Source organism: Notamacropus eugenii, chromosome 2 (assembly GCF_028372415.1).
Source record: "Notamacropus eugenii isolate mMacEug1 chromosome 2, mMacEug1.pri_v2, whole genome shotgun sequence".
NCBI lineage: Eukaryota > Metazoa > Chordata > Mammalia > Diprotodontia > Macropodidae > Notamacropus > Notamacropus eugenii.
This window is the reverse complement of record NC_092873.1, coordinates 367334043-367357975: the sequence shown is the minus strand read 5'-3', so window position 1 is coordinate 367357975 and position 23933 is coordinate 367334043. Positions and strand designations below refer to the sequence as shown.

At 39.3% G+C, this 23933-nt stretch overlaps 1 long non-coding RNA gene across 2 annotated transcripts in view; it reads right to left on the bottom strand.

The window, feature by feature from the left end:
• Nucleotides 1-972: 972 nt before the first annotated feature.
• The window catches only part of LOC140528689 (uncharacterized), a 48363-nt gene continuing 25402 nt past the window's right edge, over nucleotides 973-23933 (bottom strand). For both annotated transcript variants that reach the window (XR_011975268.1, XR_011975267.1), the window contains exon 4: nucleotides 973-1122. This is a non-coding gene — a long non-coding RNA (uncharacterized lncRNA). The remainder of the gene's footprint in view (nucleotides 1123-23933) is intronic.

Here is a 23933-nt window from a genome sequence, read left to right as displayed (position 1 = left end):
AAATCTGTGACCAAGAGACTCAGGTTTTCCTTTGGTTTTGGTTTGGTTTAACTATGAAACAAGGTGCATTGAGAGCTGGAAAGAAATGATTGTTCTTTGTAAGTCTCAGAGTAATTTGGTGCTGATCATCATGCATAATGGTGTTCCTGATTTCCATAATTCCTCCTTGGAAAGAAGGGGGCATCATGATGTGATGATCGATGGAATGAATACATGGGGGTTGGAGGCAGGGATAAGACAGAAATTGTCGGGTGAAGGAAGAAGGAAATCTAAGAGAAGTCTAGAATAGAAGAGATGTGTTTAGCCTATCTTCTGATCAAAGATGGTTATGTACTAGAGTACTAGAATATTTGTCCCTATCTTTTCCTTTTCCCATTTGAGCAATTGGGGTAAGCACAGCCCTGGGTCAGGCTGGTAACCAAGAAAAGACAGAACAAAGTAGGAAAAGAAAAATCCTTTAGGGAGAAGCTAGTGACAAGCAAAAGAGAAGAACTAAGAAATGTCTTGCAGAACTGGAGTTTGGCCATTGTCTAGCACTAAGAAGATGAAAACTGGATATTCTATTCTGAACTACATGCCTTCAGTTGAAAAAGAGATTTCAGTAACCTAAAGAGAGGAAAAAAGGAAGAAATAGAGATGGAGAGAGATAAAGACAGAGAAAGCCTAGGAATTTTTTCACAAGGCAAAAACACTTTCATGGCCAGGAATGTGGATTCAGAAAAGAGTAACCAGGATTCTGGACAATCTTTAGTTCATGGCATATGATTATTAGTTAAAGAAACTATGAGTACTCAGCCTAGGTAGGTATTATCTAAGTTGAACCTTGAAGGAAGGTAAAGATCTAAACATATAAGGATAGTGTATTCAGAAAAGACCATTCTAGGAAGGAAAATGACTGACCTTATCAAAACTCTAAAAGACACAGTCAAATTTTAACTTGAGAGAGGGAAAAAAATGAGACAGAGAAAAAAAGAAGTTGAAAAGATATTTTTTCCTAGGATTTATTTTTTTTCTTCTCTTGATCTGATGGCTGAAGATGGTAAAGGCATCTGCTTTTTTCTGAACAGGCTGTGGAAAACACTTGCTCCTGTTTGCCTCGGTTTCCTCATCTGTAAAATGAACCTAGAGAAGAAAATGGCAAATTACTCCAGTATCTTTGCCAAAAAAGATCCCAAATGAAGTTACAGAGTCAGACACTACTGAAACGACACAGCATAATTATATTATTAATTACTATTAATTAACAGTTAATAATAATATTAAGCAGGTGCCCTTATCCTTATTTTTCAAAAAAGGAAGTTAGGAAAGAAAAGTTAAATACCCAGGGTCAACATACTACTAAAAGCATGAGGCAAAGTTTGAACCCAGGCCATCCCAACTACAAACTATCATCTCACTCTACCTCCATAGATTACTATGTATTATAGCTACTTGTGTCTCTGACTTGTTGTCCTACTAGACTATAAGCTACATAAGAGTAGGGATTGTATACTATTTTACTTTGTAACTCTCCTAGTAGAGTGTTTACTTTCATGAATGAGTGAATGAATGAATGAATGAATGAATGGCTAAATCTCATATAGTTTTCCCTTTCTTCCTCTGAGTTCCTATAACACTTATTACTTATATGATACATAACCTTCTATATTTTTTTAGGTTTATGTCTTGTCTCTCAATTAAATGACACAGTACTTTAGGGCAGGGATCATATGCCTTTCCTGTGGGTATCCCCAGTGCCAACCTGCATACTGTAGGTGTTCTAAAATGCTGATGGTAATGACAATAAAAATAAAGATGAAGAAGAGAAAATAAGCTAAGGGGTCAGGCATTACCTACCATATGAATTCTCCCTGATTCTTATGAAGAATCCCAAAAGCCTGTTGGCATGTTATAGCATAGGATTTTACTATATGGAATACCTTGGAATGCTGCCAGGGTACAAGATTACTGTTAGAAGCCAGAGAGGATAATTTTAAAAATATGGAAAGAGCCATTGCATTTCTATTTGGTTTGGAATTTATAACAATTAAGGTCTCTTAGATCGCTTCCAACTTTAATGAACTGTGACTTTTTATGAGTCTGTGTCTTATAGCTACTGTCTCATGCTGATATTGAATATCATCCTTAGCTGATTAATCTTAGCAATAACCAGAGAGGTTTATCTAAGCAACAGAGTGTTTACTCATTAACTGGACTGCAGTAAGCATAACCCACACTTAAAAATTTCATTAAATCTAGCCAGAACATTTGCAAGAATATACATGAAAACTTCTGAGTTTCTTCTCCTGAGAGAAATCCCTCTGTTCATAATTAAGACTGACCAGCTAATATAGAAATCACTTAAAGTTTGGACTTGTAGAATGTTATGTCTAGAAGAGCTCATTGACTTTAGAAGTAAATAACTTTAAAAAATCATTTAACTGACTCTCCTCCTCCCCTTTGGACAGAGAAACAAAGTGAGGCTCAGAGAGGTTGTGATTCCCTCAAGATTCCCTAGCTTGCTAATATCAGAGCTGATACTGAACTCCAAGGTATTGACTCCACTTCTTTATTTTTAATTTAATTTATTTTTTATTTAAAAAATCTATTTTCCCTCCCTCCCAACTCCTCTCCCATTAAAAAGGACAAGAAAAGGAAAAACGTAACAAATATACATTTTTTTTAAATCCCTTCATTGACCACGACAAAAAAAATACATGTTCCAGTCCTTACCCTGAGACCATCACCTCCCTTTCAGGAGATGGGTAGCATATTTCATTCTAGGTCCTTTAGAATTGTGGTTGGTCATTGAATCGGTCAGAATTCTTAAGTCTCAAAGTTGTTCATCTTTACAATGTTGCTGCTGCTGTGAAAATTGTTCTCCTGGTTCTGCTCACTTCACTCTGTATCAGTTCATACATGTCTTCCCAGGTTTATCAGATCACATGTAGTGTTCCATTACTTTTATCTAGTATTATTTGTTCAGCCAATCCCAATTGATTGACACTTTTAGTTTCCTATACTTCACCATCACACACACACACAAAACAGTAACTATAAATATTTTAGTACATGTGGGGTCTTTTCCTTTTTCATTGAGCTCTTTGGGGTATACACCTCATAGTAGTATCATTGGGTCAAAGGACATGCACTAATTAGGAACTTTGGGGACATTGTTCTTAATTGTTTTCCATAATAGCTGAACCAGGGCACAGCTCTACCAATAGAAATGTGTTAATGTGCTTATTTTCTCACAGTCCCTCTAGCATTTGTTATCCCAGCATTTCTTTCTATTTTCTAACACTAACCTACAACCTACCCAACATACTCACTGCAATGCATACTATAAAAAAGTCAGCTGCAGACACAGCACTCAATTTTTTGTCCTAGGTCAATACATCATATTGTGTTTTTATCATAATTGCATTTATTAATCAACATCGGTGGCTTGCATATACTGCTTTTAAGTCCTCCACCCTGGTGCTTAAAAGAAATATCTATGAATGGGACAATTTCCTAGGAGAAAGTTAAAAGGCTTCCGAGTTTGGATGCCCAAGGAAAGGAGTTCCTGGCTCAGCAGGAGTTAGGAGAAGGAGGAGCTTTCTGGCAGAGTATTTTAATGTGTTTGAATCAGCATGGGAATGAATGGGAGTTACTGCAATTTCCTGCCTGAAATTGTGCTCTTGTAGGTATTTAGCTGCACTACGGCAATCCATTTTTAATTACTAATGTAAATTCTGATAAGACCCCCCCAGGGGTCACAAATAACCTTTGGCCCTTCTGATCTCCAACAGTAGATGGGATGTAAAAACAAACTAACAAATAAATAAAGGTAGGAAATGGTTCCAAGTGTATTTCTTTCAATTCCTTGTCCAAACTTCATATCACTGGTGGTTTCTAGTGAAATCCAAAACCATTAACTCCTAAAGCATATGATTTGAAGGTACAATCAGATGCCTTAAGAGACCCCTCTTTTATAGGAAGAAGAGTCTAGGACTTGGAGTCAGAAAACCCAAAATGTAGTCCCAGCTCAGTCACAAACAAATTGTATGATGTTGGTTTTAAGTCATTTACTGTCTCTGGACTTCAGAGTCAGTACATTGTACTGCAAAGGACACTGGATTTAGTGTCAACAAACCTGGCCTCTGCTACTTAACACCTGAGTGAACACAAGCAAGTCATTCAACCTTTCTGAGCCTCAGTTTCCTCATTTGTAAAATGATTAGAGGAATCTCTAGGGTCTCTTCCAGCTCTAGACATTACAATTGCCACCCAAGCCTCTTAGACTGTGAGGTCCTGGTGAGCAAAGGCTATCATTTGCCTTTCTTTATATCGCCAGATCTTAGAACAGGGGGTCATATATAGTAGGTGCTTTAAAATGCTCGTTGACTGAGAGATCCTATTTTCTTTATCAGATGATCACTAAGGTTCCTTAGTGTTCTTATGAAACAACCTCGTGGCACAAAGCTATAAAAGTTATAGATTTTAAAATCTAGGGGACTTCCCCCATACCTTAGACCAAGAAGCATATGACTTTATGGGGATTAGGGAGTCTCTTTTGGCAGGCAGGTGGTACAGTGGGCAAGTGCCCTCAACAGCTAGTTGGGAAAACCCAAACTGGAATCCAGCATCCAACACTCCTAGCTTCATGGGTCTATACAAGTCATTCAATTACTCTCAGCTTCAGTTTTCTCATCTGTAAAGTGAAGATAGTAAGAGAACCTAACTCAAGGAGGGGAGAGAACCTGTAACCTTGAGGCCACATGTGGCCCTCTAGGTCCTCTAGTGTGGCCCTTTGACTGAATCCAATTTGGTTTCCCACCCCTGGCAACTGATCTAGTTAATAGAAAAAAGTTGCTTATCCAAAATCCACTTCCATTTGACTTTGAATTAATTGAGATTTTTTCCCCCCTACATATGAAAACTTTCTAGACAACAGGAATTCTTCATCCACTTATTTTTTGTTTTGTTTTGTTTTTCCTGTGTGAATAGTTAGCCTGAAATCTTTTAAGTAAATACTTCATTTAGCAAGTTCTGCAATGTGCCAATTATGATATGCACTTGGACGGACAATCCAGAGAGCTGGTCCATCCTATAAATATCTTGGCTATGCACTGAAACATTGTCACTGGACAATGAAGTGGGCCTGAAATTGAACTGGACAAGAGTGGGCCAGGTGATTTATGGGAAATTGGGCATTGTTTTAAATGATCCTAATATCCATGCAATGTCAAGGGATATAGAGGAAGGTCCTCAGCACATTGAATATATACCCTGAGAATATATGGGCAGGATATGAATAACTGTTGCAAAATATGAGAGAATGTGAATAGGTTGTAGTCTGCACTGTTTGGAGGGAATCCTCACATGAAGGAGAGAATGGAACCAGCAAAGCATAACATCCTTCCCCCTAGAAAGAATTCAGATGCTCTGACTCCAAATTCAGTCTTGTTTCTTGATCCTGACTTATTCCCAGTACAATTCTGACTCTCTTGACTTCGTGAGTCTAAGTTTGGCCTCAGGCACTTACTAGTTGTGTGCTCCTGGGCAAGTCACTTAACCCTGTTGTCCTCAGTTCCTTCATTTGTAAAATGAACTATAGAAAGAAATGGCAAATCTCTCCAGTATCCTTGCCAAGAAAACCCTAAATGGGGTCACGAAGAGTCAGACACAATTGGAAAAACTGAACCACAACTTGACTATACCCCTGTCTCTGGCTATGCTGTAAATTAAGAACCGTTCAATCAGCACCATAAACTTGACTTAGTCATAGCTCTTGATTGGCTCCAGCTCTACTAAGCAAAAGTACCAGAGGAAACCATTTCATTAGGTGCAATGCTCTTATTTCTCTAAGCATGTTCTTATTTTTATGCCTGATTGTGTGAGGCCAGCCCTACCCCTTAATTCCTTCCTAAATCCCTTCAGCTTGCGTTTCCATTGCTCTCACAGAAGAGCCCATCACTACCATGCAAACCGACCATTTTTTAGCCCATCTAATTTGCAATCTAATCCTATCCATATGTCTCCATTGTATACACAAGGATGTTGAGAGAGATTTTGGATCATTGTTTCATGATGAAATACCATTCCCTGATCTCCTCTGCTAATAATCCTTGTCAGAAGGATTTACTTCAACTTGAACTCATCAAAAGCATTTATGAGACCCTTTACCATTACTTTAGATGGGTTTCCATTCCATAATAGGTAATAAATATCTGCCAAAGCTTAGTGTCAAAATTGGGCTTTGACCCCGTTATTTAAAACCAGACTAATGACAGGCAACCTTTATAAAATGAAAGGAGGAAACTGGACTATATGATGTTTCACATGCCATCTGCCTTTAAATCTATGGAGTCTAGTAATGTGTTCAAGGTCATACAGGTAGTGAGCAGTTGATACGGGATTCAAACCCAGGACCCTTGAAGTCAAATCCAGATCTTTTCCCATTCTGTCAAGTTGATTTTGAGAGGACTGGAACAAGATATGGCAGTAAGAGGTAGGAACTGGAAACCAATACAGTGTCAGCATTCCATGGATATAGTGCCAGGAAAGCTAACTTGGAGGCTTTGGCAAAAAAAAAAAAAAAAAAGCCAACAAATACTCTAAATACTTTAAGGAAATAAAAGGGTGATTACTTCTAAACATAACAAGGAACTTTTTGTACATTTTTCTCATGGTTAAGAACACCAAGACAGGAGCAGAGTTTTTGTTTAGGGTGTTTAGTAAGACAATGACATGTAAGAGAGAGGGTAGAATCATTTACTTTTTGTTTTCCTTCTTTTTTGTCTATACAAGAGACTGGGAAAAAGCTTTATTCCACCTTCCATTCCTACAGAAAGCCTCTGGAATCAGAGGATCTGGGTCCAAATACCACATCTGACCATGAAACCATCTTCCCTGGTCCCTCCCTATCCCACAAGAAAATGATCTCATAGAACTTTGCCTTTGCTTAACTTTTATAATTGATTCATTCTCACTTTTGTCGTGACTATTTAAGCTACTTATATATGTAACTCTGTGTCAATCCCTTAGTCTGTAAATTCTATAGTGAATCTCTGGTTTATTGATCTTTATATTTCCCCCATAAGTCCCTCACATGACTTAACCCAATGTCTGGTACCTAAAAAGTATTTGCTGATACTTATTACAATTAGGATGAACCCAAGGTATACACGTTTGAATACTGAAATCAGTGGAAGTAAGAAATTTCAGGGTAATAAATTTGAGCTCAACAAGAGAAACCAGATTTATTTGAAACAAAAAACAAGTAACAAAGGGTCTGGGATGGTTGGAAGAATTTTAAAGTAAAGTTAGCTAGCAAAAACTGACTGTTTTTTCTCTTCTTGAATGAAATAAAGAATTCAAGAGATATTCTAACTTTGGGACATAGCTATTCAACTTTGGTTTTGCTCTCAACATTCCTGGAATACTCTTTTGATCAACAAACATTTATTAAGCACCTACTATGTGTCAGGCCCTATGCTAAATGCTGAAGATACACAAAGAGGCAAAAGACAGCCCCTTCCCTCAAGGAGCTTAGAATCTAACAGGAGAGATAGATAATGTGCAAATATATTCAAAGCAAGCTATATATAGGAGAAACAGGAGATAATTAATAAAGGGAACTAAGCTTGTGAGCTTTCCTCACATGATTTAAAATATCTTTGGTGATAGAAAATCTTTATTTTGGAGAATGGGTTTGATTTGGGGAAACAGACCAAAGCTCTTCAGAACTAAGTCCATTGAATAAAGTAGTTGTCCAAGCTGGTTTATACCCTTTTGGGTCAAAAAGAAGCCATAGCAAGACTAATTTTCTTTGGTACCTCATCATCTGGCTCTGAAAGCAGTTCTAAAAGAGGACTCTCAAATGTGTTTTGAGCAATAGAAGAAACTCTGGAATAAATCCCAAGGTGGCAGCTGGGAAATGCAGCATTCATTTGGCTGTACTAGTTCTAGTAGATTTGTTAATATAAACACAGTGATGCAAAGGATTTGTGATTTTGTCAGTGTAGGGAACTCCCAGTTTGGAAACCCCCTCCAATGATTACAATCCATCTGTCATTTAGTGGATGAATCCAAGAGAGTCACACAATGAAATGAGAAGTTAAATGACTTGCCCAAAGTCACATAGTTCATGCAAGAGAAAAGATTCTGAGTGCCAGTTCTTCTTGATTTCAAGCCCAGAATTCTAACAAAAATGTCATGGTGCCTCTATGTATACATTACATACATCTCAATACTCATCAAAAAAAAGTGTCAATATGCCTTCTCAAAATTCATGTCCGGATTTGCTCAAATATTCAATTTGATCTAGGACTTCTTTGATTCAGAAATTTCTTCCTCTGATGTAGATTATAAGACATCCATGATTGCCCATCCTGTGAAACTCTTTCTATGGCCTTCCATAAGTTCATCTGAAGAAATCCATTCAATGTTTCAGAGAACTCCCTCATTTTTTATTAACATTTTGAGAGGACTAGTGGAACAATCTGGTTGTCTGCTTGTTGTCCATTGCCCTCACCATATGACCCTTCTTTCTCTGTCATTGAATTCCTTGATGACATCATATATTCTTATTCTTCCAGGTTCTTCATGGTGACATGTTGTATCCTGCTCATACCCCCCATTTGCTTCTCCATTAACCTCTGTATGGTATTTATTTTTAATTTCTTGGAAACTTCAGGCAAGTCACTTAACCTCTCTGTGCTTTATGCAACTCTCTAAGCCAACCTGCATTGGTAGGCAGCTTTGTCACCCTGAGGTTCCTATGCCAATGAAATTACAGTTCTAGTCACTATCCCTATTCCTGTCTTTGGAAATAGTTTTATTCCATGTCCCGCTGCCATTAGTCTGGCTTTATGTATGGGTTCAAATCTTACCTCTGAGACTTACAAGCTATATGAGCATGGAGAAGGCTCCTCTAAGCCTCAGTTTCTTTATCTGTAAAAATAGTATCTATCTCATCAAGTTGTTGTGAAACTTAAATATGAAATGTTTGCAAAGCACTCTGTAAATGTCAGTTATTTATTGTTGCAACTTACCATCAGTATGATTATGATTATTCCATGCAAAAGGAAATTATAGTAAGCACTGGGAAAAATATAGAGGTAGATACATTAGAAGATAGAGGCCAAAAATTAGTCAATTAATTGGAAATATAAAGTAAGGGAGAGTGAGGTGACCAAGATAACATCAAGATGGTAAACCTAATGACTGGAAGGATAGTGGTGACTTGGACCAAAAAAATGAGAAAAGGTGTGGCTTGGGAAGAGGAGGGAAGGGATAAAAGTTTTATTTTGGACTTTCTCTACTAATTATTCAGTGGGACTCTCTCATCATTTGTGAAAGGTAAAGTGGGTACAAGGTGAAGCAATAGGAGCCTTTCAGGATAAAAAAAAAAATGCCTGCTATCAAAGACAAGTTCAGTTTCCATGAGTGGCTATTTGGATTCTGAAGAAAGTTTCTTGGAAAGAGATTGGTCAGGTTTTTTGGAGACAATGATCAAATTCTTCTTGCTCCTTGTAGATATAGACTGAAGAGAATGAATTAGACTAGTGGTTCCCATTTAGTGGTTTGGGACTCCTTTAGGGGTTCTATACATAATGTCCAAGGGATTCATGCTAAATATTCCTTAATGGAGCCTTAAGCAGTAAATAATTACAGAATATTATGACTAGTATATTAAATTACTTGGGGGGATTACAAAACATATTTTGTTGTTGTTGAAATGTGTTCATGAAACAAAAACATCGAGAATCACGGAGTTCGATTAAGAAGGCAATGTGTTTAAGCAGACAGAGATCTGGACTGGGAGTCAAATATACTATATTTGGATCCTGGCTCTCTCATTTACTAATTGCATAACTTTAGGAAACTCACTTAACTTTTCTTAACCTCTGTTTCCTCTTCTGTAAAATGGTATGGGCAAGGGAGGGAGGTGTTACTAGACGATGACCTTAAAGATCCCTTTTAGTTATAGTACTTATGATTGATATGATAATATAAACTCCAGATGGCTGGGGTTAAATTATAGGATTTGATGTTTCCCTGAAAGGTACTTGTCATAGACAAGGATCGTGAGACTGACGTGGTAGAGAGGCCCACCCCCGTTCTCTATCCCTCCCCAACCATTCCCACCCGCCTCCCAAATCACAGAGCACAATGCCCAGAGGCTCAAACCATTGATACTCCTACTTTTCTCTTCCCTACTCAAACTCAGGCTCTTCCACGAGACCCAGGAAACATGACTGACTTAACCCTGTGGGGAAGCCCAACCTGATTCCATCTCTATGACATCCCTTACAGAGAGATGAGGACAGTGTGAGTCATGCAGAATAGCATGAAGCTGGCTAAGTGACAGAGTAAATAAACCAGGACTGGCCTCCCCTCAGACCTGGGATCATTGAAAATACTGCCACCACTTTGTTGTATGGGATAGCATTCTGGGAGAGAGGAGGGGAACAAATACAAGGGGAAACAAAATACAAGCAGGAAACATAAGACTGAATTTTTCTCCCTTCTTTGCAGAGGTAGAGGACTCTGAAGGTAGAATTCTGTACATGCTGTTAAACAAAGTTGTGTTGTTTTACCGAATTACTTGTTATTCTTATTCTTTTTTATTCTTTGTTACAAAGGATAGCTCACCGGCTAGGGGAAATAGAAAAATCTAGAAATTAATATTATGTAAAAAACAAAGGATATAAATTTTCAAAAGAAAAATGATTGAGAAAAAAGCCTGATACAGTGTCTTGCCTGACAATGAGTATAATAACCTGTCCTAGAGATCTCCTCATTCTGCCAAGAGGAAGATATATTTCATTATTTGTTCTATAGGACAATTATTGGTTTTTCAGCTACTAAGAATTTGGCCTCTTTTAATGATTCTTCAATTTGCATTGTTTTAGTAATTGTTTCTGCTTTTCTTCTGCTTCCTTTAATCTATGTCAGTTCATAGAAATCTTTTTTGTGTTTCTTTGAATTCCTCATATTCCTCATTTCTTTCTGCACAATAAAATTCTGTTACTTTCATATAGCATAGTTGGTTTGGCCATTTCCCAGAGGACAGTTCTTTGAAGATTAAGAGTATATTATTGTCTTGTTTCCATCCTTATAGAAGGGACAGATCCATCCATCTGAGAAAGGACTTCCTTCTCTGAGAAAATATATTCAGGTCTAAAAACTTTTGAAAACCTTTGGTGATAAGTTAATTGGATGAAACATTTTTAGATCGGTAAGACAAGTTGACTGACCTCCTTAGGTTGCTCCCAAGGATTTGACTCACTCTCAGCCTTCTGTCTCATTGTACTGGGGTGAGAAGCTGAAGAACTAAACCCAGAAGTTAAGCCAGACTGTCCAGTGGTCATCTAGAAATTGGTTTATGGTCTCAATTCAATTCCGAGTAGGTAGAAGGAGATCTCTGTGCCAAAACATTATTAGTACCTTCCTGAACTCAGGAAAGGAGAGGCTAGCAACTGAAAGGTTTGGGAAAGGACTAACTCCCTCCCATGCAGAGGTGGTTCCTTGAGGTCAGAGTTGAAGCATCTTGGCAGGAAGCCCAGCAGCTGTGTTCAGGATTAAGTAAAGCCTATAAATTAAATTATGTGGGAGTTCAGACTCAGGAGAATGATGATAATTGAGTCTGATTTGGATCTATTCTGACATTATGATTTTGGTTTTTGGCAGAAGATGAGGGAGAGGTGGAATGAGATTTGCTCTTCACTTGTTGGTTTTTAGTAATTCTAGGTTTCTTCTTCTCTGTCCCTCCTCTCTCTACCCCCAAACCCCATCCTTTTAGTGGTATCAAGTTGAAATCACTAGGACCATAGCTGGATCAGGAGATAACCTCAACACTGTTGGTTACAAAGAGATTCTAATTCATTGAGTTACTTAAAACAGGCCTGAAACCACCAAAGACAAGTAAGAAAACTGTAGGGAAGAGGGGTAATTTGGAAAGGCACATTTTTCTCTGGACATTTTTTCCTTCGGTATAGGGGTCTCTCAGCATGGAAACCACCTCACTAAAGCAAAGCAGCAACTCTTCTGCTATTAATATAGTCTTACAGCATTGTTTGGGGCAATGAAAGATGAAGAGACTTGTCCAAGGTCACACAGCTCACATATGTCAAAGGTAGGACTCAAGGCTTGTAACTAACAATGTGTGTGTTTGGGGTAAGTGTGATAAAACACATTTTCAAATGCTTCTAAGAATGTGGGAGAAGGATAAGGAAGCTAGGCCAGGAAAGAACTCACCAGAGAATCCCCTACACCTGTTAAATCACAGATTCAGTCCTCCTCTCTGTCCATATTCTTGCTAATCATGTTCTAAGCTCAATTCTTTCTCTGACAATGGATGTCTATAAATGCTATCAGCACCCTCTAAATTTGAGGACCCATGGAGCAAAGATCAGTTCACCCTAACCCTGTTTGACCTTTAGAGCCTTTCATAATCTGACTCCTGCCTATCTTTCCAGGTTTATTATACATGACTCTCCTTTATGCACTCTACATTCCAACAGAATGGGTCTGCCTGCTGTTCTCTTACATGATATTTCATCTCTTCTTTTTTTTGTATAGACCATCTTCTACCCTCTGGACTCCATGCACTCCCTCCTTTCTTCTGTCTCATAGAATCGCTATTGTCCTTCAGATTTCTGACAGACTAGTACCACTTCCTACACCAAGCCTACCTGATCCTTCTCACTTCCCACTACTTTATTCTGGAAATTACTTTGTCTATTGCTGCTGTTGTTGCTAAGTCATTTTAGTCATGTCCAGCTATCTGTGACCCCATTTGGTGTTTTATTGGCAAAGATACTAGAATGGCTTACCTTTTCTGAGAAATTCTCCAGCTCACTTTCAGATGAGGAAACTGAGGCAAACAGTGAATTGTCCAGAGTCACACAGCTAAGTAAGTGTCTAAGGTCAGAGTTCAACTCAGGTCCTCCTGACTCCAGGACCAGTACACTGGGCCACCAAGCTGCCCACTTTGTCTATACCTTCTGTTTAATTTTCTACGAACATGTTGTTTTCTTTCAATATAATGTAAGTGCCCTGAGGGCAGGTATTGTTCCAATTTCCTTTTGTATCTCAAGGGTCTAGCACAATGCTTAGCACATAGTACAGGCTTAATAAATGCTCTTTGAGCTTTTTTATGTAAGCCATGTTTCAAAGGGACATTTGTATAAGACTCCTCATTAGTGGAGATTGACTATTCAATGATATTCAATGTTCCTGAATGAGGAACAAAATTGGTGAGAACTAGAGAGAAGAGAGATTTTGGTCTGGCTTCTAACTTCAAAAGAAAAGACATATGGTTTCAACCTGTCTTCGTGTCCCTGAAGGGAGAGAAAGACTGGGGAAAAGGCCAACATACAGAGATGTAGGCAGTCTCCATCAGGTTTCTATCCCCAGTTTGCTACACTAGAAACTTGAGGGAGCTTTCCCTTGGATGAGATTTGAGACACTCTCTTGGTTGAGCTGAATGACCTCATTTCCAATGGAAGAGTTCATTCCCCTTTGTGTATTATCTGGCATATATTTTCCTCTATTATACTTTCTCTAATTTCTGTTTGCTATCTATGTGGATAAATGGGTTTATTTGCTGTATCGTTTATTGTAGAACTGGCATTTGTTCAGAAAGGAGTCAAACCTTAGATATATAGCTTGAGACCATATTTCCATATCAAAGGACAACAGATCAGGGATACAGCTTGCCTAAAAATCACTTCTCTTGGATTAACAATATTTAATGAAGAAGATAGCTGTAAGTATAGACCACTATCCCCTCTCTCTGAGGAGACTGAAGTGATCTACCTCTGGCCTCAACCTCTTCCTTTCCTGATGGGAATCAAAATCTCTCACTGGAGAAAGGACTCCAGAAATATCTATCCATTGTGCCATCTTTAATTCATGCAGACATACATAATTTACATGCGCAAAAAAGCCAAACAAACAACCAAAAAGAACACCACACACCCTCTACATTTAAACTAAAGATAAATCTCCAAATGTAGTCTATTTCCATCCCCATCTCCTCAAGTAAAATGATACCATCACCTCCCTTATTCTAGAGAGAGTGCAATGGGAATATGTTAACTTATAATAATAGTAATAATAGTTCATATTTATTCAGTTACAATTAATTTCCCTCACCACAACCTTGTAAGGTGCTATATTTCACTACATAATCATCACAGATTTTATGCCAATTTTTTTGCAAAAAAGTGGGATGCAACCATCATGTGAAGCTTTAAAAAAATTGTGCTGGTATTATCATATCATGTGACTTACTCATGGCAGCTTCGTCTGCCTGCCCATTCCTCTTGAGCCAAGGGCTCTTCATTGGATTGAGTGACAAGACTGTTAATACTGCAGTACTCTAACCAAACCACAGAAGTCAGCTTTTGGAAATATAATAACAATGTGCATGTGCTGAGAATTCTAGAGCATGTGCTCTCCCAATGTGCGAGAGATAAATGCATATCCATATGCCACTGGTGAATACATTGCTTCTCTGTTTACCTTTTAAGCAGTATGACAAAGTGAATTATATCATGCAATGATTATGCAATGAAAGGTTATAAACCAATTTTTGAACTGAAAAAAAAACCAGAACACAATGATTATGCAGTAAAATATGGTAGGTAAGGAGATAATACTCATTTCATTGTAGAGAAAACTGAGGATCAGAGAAGTTAAAAGACTATGGCACTATGGAGCCCAGGATTATGAATTAGAAAGACTTGAGTCCTAATCCTACCTCAGATATTACCTAGTTATATAATCCTGGGCAAGTCATTGAATCTCTCAGTGACTCAGTTTTCTCAACTGCAAAATGGGGTTAATAATAACATCTACCTCACAGGGTTGTGGTTAGTATTAAATAAGTGTGTGTGTATGTGTATGTGTGCAAAAAGAGTTTTGTAGACGTTAAAATGCTATATAAATACTCCATTGTAGTAGTACTGGTGGTGGTGATGGTAGTAGTGGTGGTAGTAGTAGTAGTAGTAGTAGTAGTAGTAGTAGTAGTAGTAGTAGTGGTGGTGGTGGTGGTGGTGGAGGTAGTGGTGGTACTAGTTGTAGTCACTGTAGCTAGCACCAGCAGCAGAAGTCTAAGACTAGTACTCTTATACCATATTGTCTCTCTATTCTCTAAATACAATAGATGAATTTTTACTTGTCTGTTGGAAGATACCTTTGATCTGCAGCTTTCCATGACCCAGAAAATATCTTTCCTTCCTGTAGTTCAGCTGACTATTCATGTAGAGAATAAATAAAATCATCTTTATTAATAATAGCTAGCATTTCTATAATCTTTAAAGTTTCTAAAACACTTTTCATATGTTATTTCATTAGATCCTCTTTTAGTGATGTCAATTTGAGACCTCTGAGTAGAGTCAATGGTATCATCCATAGTCTCCTGGCCGTTTTACATTTCCCAGAAAAATGCAATGGGCCACTCAGAGTAATCACCTTCTGATAGCACACAGGTAATGCTGTCCTAGATCTATACCTGCCTGGAGAGTAGGCAGAGGACCTGAAAGTAGAATGCCCAGCTCCCCTCACCCTGAAGCACAGGATGGCAGAGTTTCCAAAGGGGCTGGTTATCTTTGTTGCTCTTTACCTACATGGACTGAGAAGAGATTGCTGTATTCAGGGGATCTGGAGCAGGAGGTGCCAAGGTGGGTACTGCATGGGCAAGTCTGTGTTATCTTTAGAGACAAACGTAAAAAAACTGTTCCTATCTCAAAAGAAATTATTAGTTTTCCACAGAGGGTGTTTATTATATAATTCTATGAGTACAGGAGATAGCGACTACATCTATGATTTCATTACAGGGATCTCAAGTGAGAAGCACCCTCTACCAATGTAGGTGGCACTTTCTATTTAACCAACAGTTTTAGAGAGGGGTCTAGGGCACTGAGAGTTAAGTGAACTTAAGTTTCTTTTTCTTAGGATCAACATTACCAGGATGAACCAGAGGTAGGTCTTGAACCCAGTTCCTTCTGTCTCCAAGACCATCACATTATGGGGTTAATGATAACATCCACCTCACATTACATCACGTTATTTCTCTACAAGAGACTAAGAAACAGTTATAGAGACAGAGACACAGAGATAGAGACACAGTGACAGAGACATAGAGATGGGATCAAAATGACAGTGTCAGATGATATTTTTGCCTTAATCAAAACACTACTTCTAACAAGATGAGATTTCTCAGAGGAAGTCCTGGTGTCTTCCTTCCCTTTTCCCATCCTGTAGAGGGACCCTCCAAAGAAAAACTTACATGGTTCTGCTTTCAGAACATAACAAAGGTGTCCCTGTGGACATAGTCCAAGCAACTCAGAGGAACTTTTAGCAATATCTACAGACTATCAATGAGCCAGACCTGATAAATGTCCCCCCTGATCAACGTATGAAACATGTCCTTGATATGCACATATGTTGTACACAAATATGTATACAAAGATATACACACATAAACTCACAGTGGGGAGGAAAAGTATTTTAAACACAAATTTCTCCAAATTTTGTACACACACACACACACACACACACACACACACACACACACACAATCTTTCTGGCCTCATTCCCAGTGTTGAGTTAACTCTCTCCAGCTGTCTCTTAGTGAAATCTTAGTGGTGTCTCAATACGTACTATAAGGATAGGGTCTGAGTTAGTGATTTTGTTCCTGTCTGGGGAATCTCCCTCTGCCAATGCAGGTCAGCACCTACCTTGCAATTTATAGAGTTGCCAAGAATACAGAGAGAAAGTGACTTGCCAAGGTTATACTGATATACGTCAGAGATGGAACTTGAACCCTCATTTCCTAGCTTAGAGGCCAGCTCAATTCATTCTACCATTGTCTTTTCTTATAAGATCTAATCCTTTTACTGGCAGAAATCCCAGAAAGCTTCCAGCCTTCCCTACAACTCCTTATGGATTTGCTATGCTTCAAATTAGAAGACACTTCTGAGCCCACCCACTGAGTCAAGCCTCTGCTCTGGAGCATGGTAACTTCTAAAGAGAATGAGGTTGTTTACTCAAGATTGAGAGACGTTCCAAAAAGAAGTCTCTTTGGCCTCTAACTCTCTCTAATGATTATCATCAGGCACCTTTTCAAAGCAGGTTTTATGAAGACACCAAGTAAGCTGCTCCCTTTTAAATATGTTTTCAAGGACCCTACAGAAAGGCTCTTTACCCCCAACCCCATCCTCAAATAGCTGATATTTAATATTTCCCAGTCAGGAAATTTCTAGTAGTACAGTGGATGGAGAGCTAGTCCTGGAGCTAGGACAGATCTGAGTTCAAATGCGACCACAGATATTTATTTGCTGTGTGACCCTGGGCAATTCACTTAACTCTGTTTGTCTCAGTTTCCTCAACTGTGAAATGGGGATGATAATAGTACCTAGCTCCCAAAGCTGTTGTGAGGATCAAATAAGACGATATCTGTGAAAAGTTCTTAGCACAGTACTTCTCAAACAGTAGGAATTTATTCACTTTCCCCTCTCCCCCAAGGACAAAAACTTTTAGTCTCAAAGCATAAAGTACATTTCACATACTTTTCTGAAAGTAGACTGAGAAAGAGAAGGCACTGAGCACCTGAAAGGAGGAGGAAGAGATATGGAAACCTACTTACATTACAGGACCATAACTTCAGAATTTCAGAAATCATCTAGTCTAATCCTTCATGTTACAGATGAGGAAACCGAGAAGTTACATGTTTTGTCCAAGGTCACAGTTACTGTTACTAACAGAGATATAATGATATGTGGAGCCAGAGAGTGTGGATTTTTCTGGCATTTGTAAAGAGAGCTCCCTGCAAATGCAGTGCTATCTCTACTATCAAGCTGTTCAATTGAACTAAAATGCAGAAAAGGGAAGAAGTTTCCCTGGGAAGAAGCTTACCAGAAAAAAAAAAAAAGCTGAGAAACATAGTGTGGGGCGAGATTGTGGAAGGCCTTGAAAACCTACCTAGTCCCTTATCCTCAGATAATCAAAATAATTAGTTTTCTTTTAAACCAGACCAGCTTCTTCCTACATGTTTCTGACATGACTATTTCATATCTTAGTATATTAACAATGGACAGGTAGTTGTATCATGAATAGAGCGCTGGACTTGGAGTCGGGAAAACTTCTTCCTCTTCCTGAGTTCAAATCTGGCCTCAGATACTTATTAGCTGTGTGACCTTGGGCAAGTTCATTTAACCCTGCTTGCCTCAGTTTCCTCATCTGTAAAATGAGCTCAAGAAGCCAAATCACTCCAGCATCTTTGCCAAGAAAACCTCAGATGAGGTCACAAAGAGTTGGATAAGATCGAAATGGCTAAACAATAAATCTTAATACCAACAAAGCTTTAAAGCTTACAAAGCACTTTACATGTTAGCTCATTTGATCTTCTCAGGAACCTTATGATTTGGATATCATTATTATTAAACTCATTTTTACAGAGGAAGACACTGAGGCACAGAGAGGTCAGAAAATTTGCCTAAAGTCAGTAAAGTGTCTGAATTGGGATTGAAACTAAGGCCTGTCCTGATCCTCGCACTTTCTCCAGTATACCACCTCGATTTTTCCAGATTCTGTCTCTCGGGGTGAGTCTCCTGGCCCTTCTCTTCACAACCCTTAAACAAAATGCAGAGAAACTGAATTATCATCTGAAAAGCAACTGACAGATCCCATAAATTGCCCTTGCTACGTAAGCACTATAGAGAGGTGTCTAATAGGAAGAACCAAGGGTCTAATTTCAGCACAGGACATGTGCCCTTAGCACCTTCTAGGCAGGATGTGCCGTTCCAGGCCCTGGGGGGCGAGACAAGGGCCACACAGACATGGTCCATGCCAAGTACCATTCATGAGTCGCTACAAAAGACCCCAGTGTTTCTCACTGAACCAGGTCCACGGTCTGAATAAGTGATGAATGCTGTTAGCAACATGTTGTCCATGGAAAGCAAACTCAGAGAAATGTGAAAAAGTGAAAGGCGATGGGGAGTGGAGAGAGTCCACTTCCTGGGACCCGTGGGACAGGGCCAGCCTCCCACTAGTCCGCTGGACGCAAGCCAGGATACTTAAGAAACTGAGTTTGTGCTGTCTGAAGATATCAGAGAGAACAAACAGCCAGAGAGGGACCTTCCCCCAAAGAGACTCGGCCGGCTTTGTTTTGCTTGCCTATTGCTCAGCTAAACACAATATTTTCCCAATCTTGGGCCGTATCAATTTCTGACAGTACAATTTCAGACCGATGCTGGAGTGCATTGTCTCCTGGGCTTGCCAAGGAAATTGAGAGTTTGGTCTGGAACTGTAAATATCCTCCTGGTATTTCGATTTGTTTACTCTGAAGTGAGTTTTAACTGGGGGAAGGGATTTGTGGGACACACTGGCACCAGGTTCTTGGTGGGAAAGATCGTGGGCTGAGATAAGGGCCGGGGTCCCGGTCTGCAGACTGGCCAAGGAGGGAGAGAAAGACTCTCTATAGTTATTACGTGGCCTAAGTAGCCGTGATGCGAGACTACAATGGGGTATTCAGAAGAGCACTTGGTGGGCAGGAAGGGATTTGCAAACACAGATGATGCAGGCAGTGGTGACAGAGGCAGTGACTTAGTGGCCTAAGGGATCCATCCGCTCCTCCCCCCCTCACTTCCAGGAGCCATGGGCTTCCTGCTGGGACACAGTTCCCAAGGCCTGGAAGGTGTCTTGATAAAGAAACAAAAAGAATAAGGTTCCATTTTCCATAGACCAAGAAGAAGTTAGAGCTCTAACAAAGGAAGAATCTAATCCCATCCTGTGGACCAGCAAAGTCTTAGGAGTGGGAGTATGGTCAAGTGGATAGCGCCAGGCTTGAAGTCAGGAAGACCTGGCATTTCCTCACTGTGTGATTCCCAGACTGTCACTTAATCTCTCTGACCCTCTGTCTCCTCATCTGTAAAATGTGCATGATAACATCACCTACCTCACAGGGCTGTTGCTAATCCTGAATGAAATAGCATGAACTAAACACTAGCAATCCTTAAATTTTGACATAAATGTGAGCTATCATTATTATCCCTGGGGAAGCAGCTTGGCATAGTAGAAATAGTAACACTGAACTTCAGACTTATTCACCTTCCATGGATGTCATGAGAAAAGCTCTTTAAAGTGATTTCTAAACCATACAGCAGCATATCACAAAAGTGATTATTATTTAGAGTTTTTGTTATTTATTATTTAGAAGCAGCCAGATAGTTTAGTAGCTAGTGTTAGATTTAGTCCAAAAGTACGGGATCCAAATTCTGCTTTAGATGCTTAGTAGCTGCGTGATCCTGGGCAAGTCATATAACCTCTCTCAACCTCAGTTTCCCCAATGTAAAATGTAAATGTAAAATGTAAAATGGAGAAAACAATAGCACTTACCTCCCAGATTTGTTATGAGGATAAAATAAGATAATAATTGTATTTGTGGCTATTTAGTTGTGTCCAAATCTTCACGATCCTGAGTATAGGGGTTTTTTTGGCAAAGATACTGCAGTGGTTTGTGGTTTGTCATTTCCTTCTCCAACGGATTAAGGCAAACAGGGGTTGAGTGACTTGCCCAGGATTGCACAGTTAGTGAGTGTGTGAGGGCTGGATTTGCACTCAGGTCTATCCTGACTCCAGGTCCTGCTTTCTATCCACTGAGTCATCTGCCTCTTAAGCCACCTAGCTGCCTCAAATAATTGTATAGTGCTTTGCAAAGCTTAAAGCATTGTGTAAAAGTTAGTTATTAGTACTAGTTTTGTCACTGTTTTTGTTTCTGTTATTGGAGCATCTGGGTGGTACAATGAATAGAGCCCTGGGGTCTGGAGACAGGAAGATTTGGGTTCAAATCCAACCTCAGATACTTACTATTGAGTGACTTTGGGCAAATCACTTAACCTCCATTTGTCTCAGTGTCCTGAACAGTAGAATGGGATAATGATAGTATCTACCTTCCAGGGTTGTTGTGAAGATGAAATGAAACAGTAATTGTAAAGTGATTAGCCCAATACCAGCACATGGTAAGCACTATATAAAAGATAGCTGTTATTACAGTTTATATCATCATGTTATTATCATTTTTCATCATTACCTTGCTCAAAGTCTATCAAGAAGTATTTATGAAGCACCTATTGTGTACCAGGTCCCATACAACCAGTGATACAAGTACAACGAATGTGTAAAGTATAAGCTTACAAGGAGCTTATGCTCTAAATTTTCACTAACTTCTATCAGTCATTATCCCTATCCTCAGGAGGTGAGACTTGCCCCAGAGGTGAGATCCTTGTTCTCCTCACTCCCAGCACAACGTAATTTCCATTAAACTACACCTCCTCTCCAATCAAACAAGCAGCTTGTTGCAACTGATTGTCTTGGAATCAGGAGCTTTGTGGTTTAGAATCATGCCTCAAGGATCTCAATTAGCTTGGTGAGCCAGGTAAAGTAACCTCTCTAAACCTCATTTGCTTTGTCTGTAAAATGGGACAACAATAGTATCCATATCAAAAAACTATTGTGAAGATCAGTCAGCAAGAATTTGTTAAGTGCTAAATACCTGTCAGACACTCTGCTAGGCAAATACAAAAAAAAAAAAAAAACAGAGATGAAGATATATTTTATGTCATTGCAAACTTTAAGGTACCATTTAAATGTAAGTTATTACCATTCATTCACTCTATCTCAGTAGAAGGATGACCTCATTAAAGATAGGCAATAAAAGACAAAAGGAGACAGTCTGGAAAAGATGTATGCAGAGAATGACACACCGAGAAAGAAATGTGTGCACGTACACCCAGGCGCAGAGACACACAGGCAGAAAAAGACGTCTATGCAGATTTTTTCCAAAAGGGTATCCACCAGGTCAGATGGATGTGTTTACAGTCCTAAAGAGCCACACAGACTAGGGGAAGCACAAACAGACTGAGAGAAGGACAGATACGCACCCACGTACACGAAGACACTCATAGAAAGAAAGAAACAAAGAGAGGGAAGACAAGAACTTGAGTGTTTGCTTTGGTATTGTTTTACAACCGTCTGTCGTTCCAAAGTTTGAAATCTCTTGTTTATATTTAGTGTGGAGTGTCTTTCCCTAGAGGATATCCTGTCTGAGATTGTTATTGGCTGGTTGTTCTCAATGACCTTAAAGAAACATCCAGAGAAACTAAACAAACCCCCCACCCTCAAACAGCATGCCAAAGGAGTAGTGGGGAAGAGGGAGAAGAGGAAGAGGAGGCAACTGGTAGGAACTAAGAAGATTTCTCTACTGCTGTGACAAAGCCACTGTACCCCCTCAAAGAAGCCCCATAATTGGAGAGTGGATCTTGCCCCTAGTGGCTACCAGCCTACAAAGATCCACCTTTCTTTCACCTGAATTCTGCTTCTGTCTACACTACCCCCTCAGCCAGTCATCATAACTTATTATTGCAGCTGACTGAGCTTTGGAATCAGGAACATTATAGTTAGGATTGTGTCTCAAGGAGCTCGAATAGATTTGTGAACCCAGGCAATTTAAATTCTCTAAACCCCAATTTCTTTGACTTTGAAATAGGGATAATAATAGCATCTATACTGTAAGAGTTGTAAGGATCATTCAGTCAGTCAATCATACCTTGGTTCTATCAGTATTATCTTACACTGTTAATTTAGAGTTGGCCCCTGGCAGATGAATGACCACTGTCAGGTATGTGATAGAAAGCATTCTTGTTCAAGTCTAAATTAGGCCAGAGGTCCCGATTTTCCTGATCCACTCCCCTAGTGGAATGTAAGCTCCTCAAGAGAGGGAATTATGGCATATTCAATTTTATTCAATTCACAATATCCTGGATTTTGAGTAGTAAGAGAGTTTAGAGGCCCTCTGATCCAATCCTCTCTTTCATAGTTGAGGAAAGAGAATGCCAGAGAAGTTAAAGGCCATGCCTCTCATCACACAGGAAGTAAGTGACAGGGCTGGGTTCAAATCCAACTCTTTTGAACCTAGATTCAATATGACTTTCTATACAACCACTTCCCTTTCCATAGCATATTTGAAAATCTCAGATACTGCTTCCTTCTCCAGGAGTCATCAACAGCAACCAGAGCCAAAATGAATGGCCAAGCTGGGACACTGTCTTCTGTGGAGTCTGACCCTTTCTCAATATTATTTGAGGTGGTTTGGGATTCTGAGGTACAGTACAAGTAAAGCAAAACAGTCAGTAGAGAGAAAGTAAAGCAAGCCTTTATTGAAAAAAAGTACCCATAGTAAGAAGAAGTAGTAAAGGAGGATGGAAACAGGTCTGCTAGAAGCTCTGGGTGGAATTGACTGTGCCCAAACTGGTAAAATCCGATGGGCTGTTGGGACATTCTTATCTGGGTTGAGCAAGACAAAGCAATGGGGAAAAGCAGCAAGAGCCTGGTCCTAGGATGTAGGTCAGAGTTTGAGACTGGTGCTATCTGATATTGGTAGGAAGGTTTGGGGAATAATCAATGTCCTCGAAAAAAGGGGGAGGAGGGTTTTAGCTTTCATTTAAGGGCTTCCTTTGATAAGGTAACTTGGGGAATTTAAGCTTCCCCTATGGCTTTTTTATTTAACAGGTAGAAAAGGATACAGACCCTCAGAATAAAAATATTAAGTGTTTCCTTTCCCCTAATTATGCTAATTCACTTCACAAAAAAAAAAAAAAAAAAAAAACACAAACATTTCTTGGTTCCTTTTTCCTCATTCACCCAAAGAGAATTCTAACCCTAGAGCTAGAAGTGGCCTTAGAAGGTATCTTGTCAAGCTCTCTCATTTAACAAATGAGGAAACTGAGGTCCCCAAAAGTGGTGACGCTCCAAGCTTATGAAGGTAGTAACCATGGGATGTAGGATTTGGAATCCAGAGTTCTCTGACTCAAGCGTTGGGGGTGGGGAGGGCTTTCCACTATACCATACTTCTTGGCTCTAGATCTGTTTTTGCTTTGCTCTTCTAGATAAGAGAG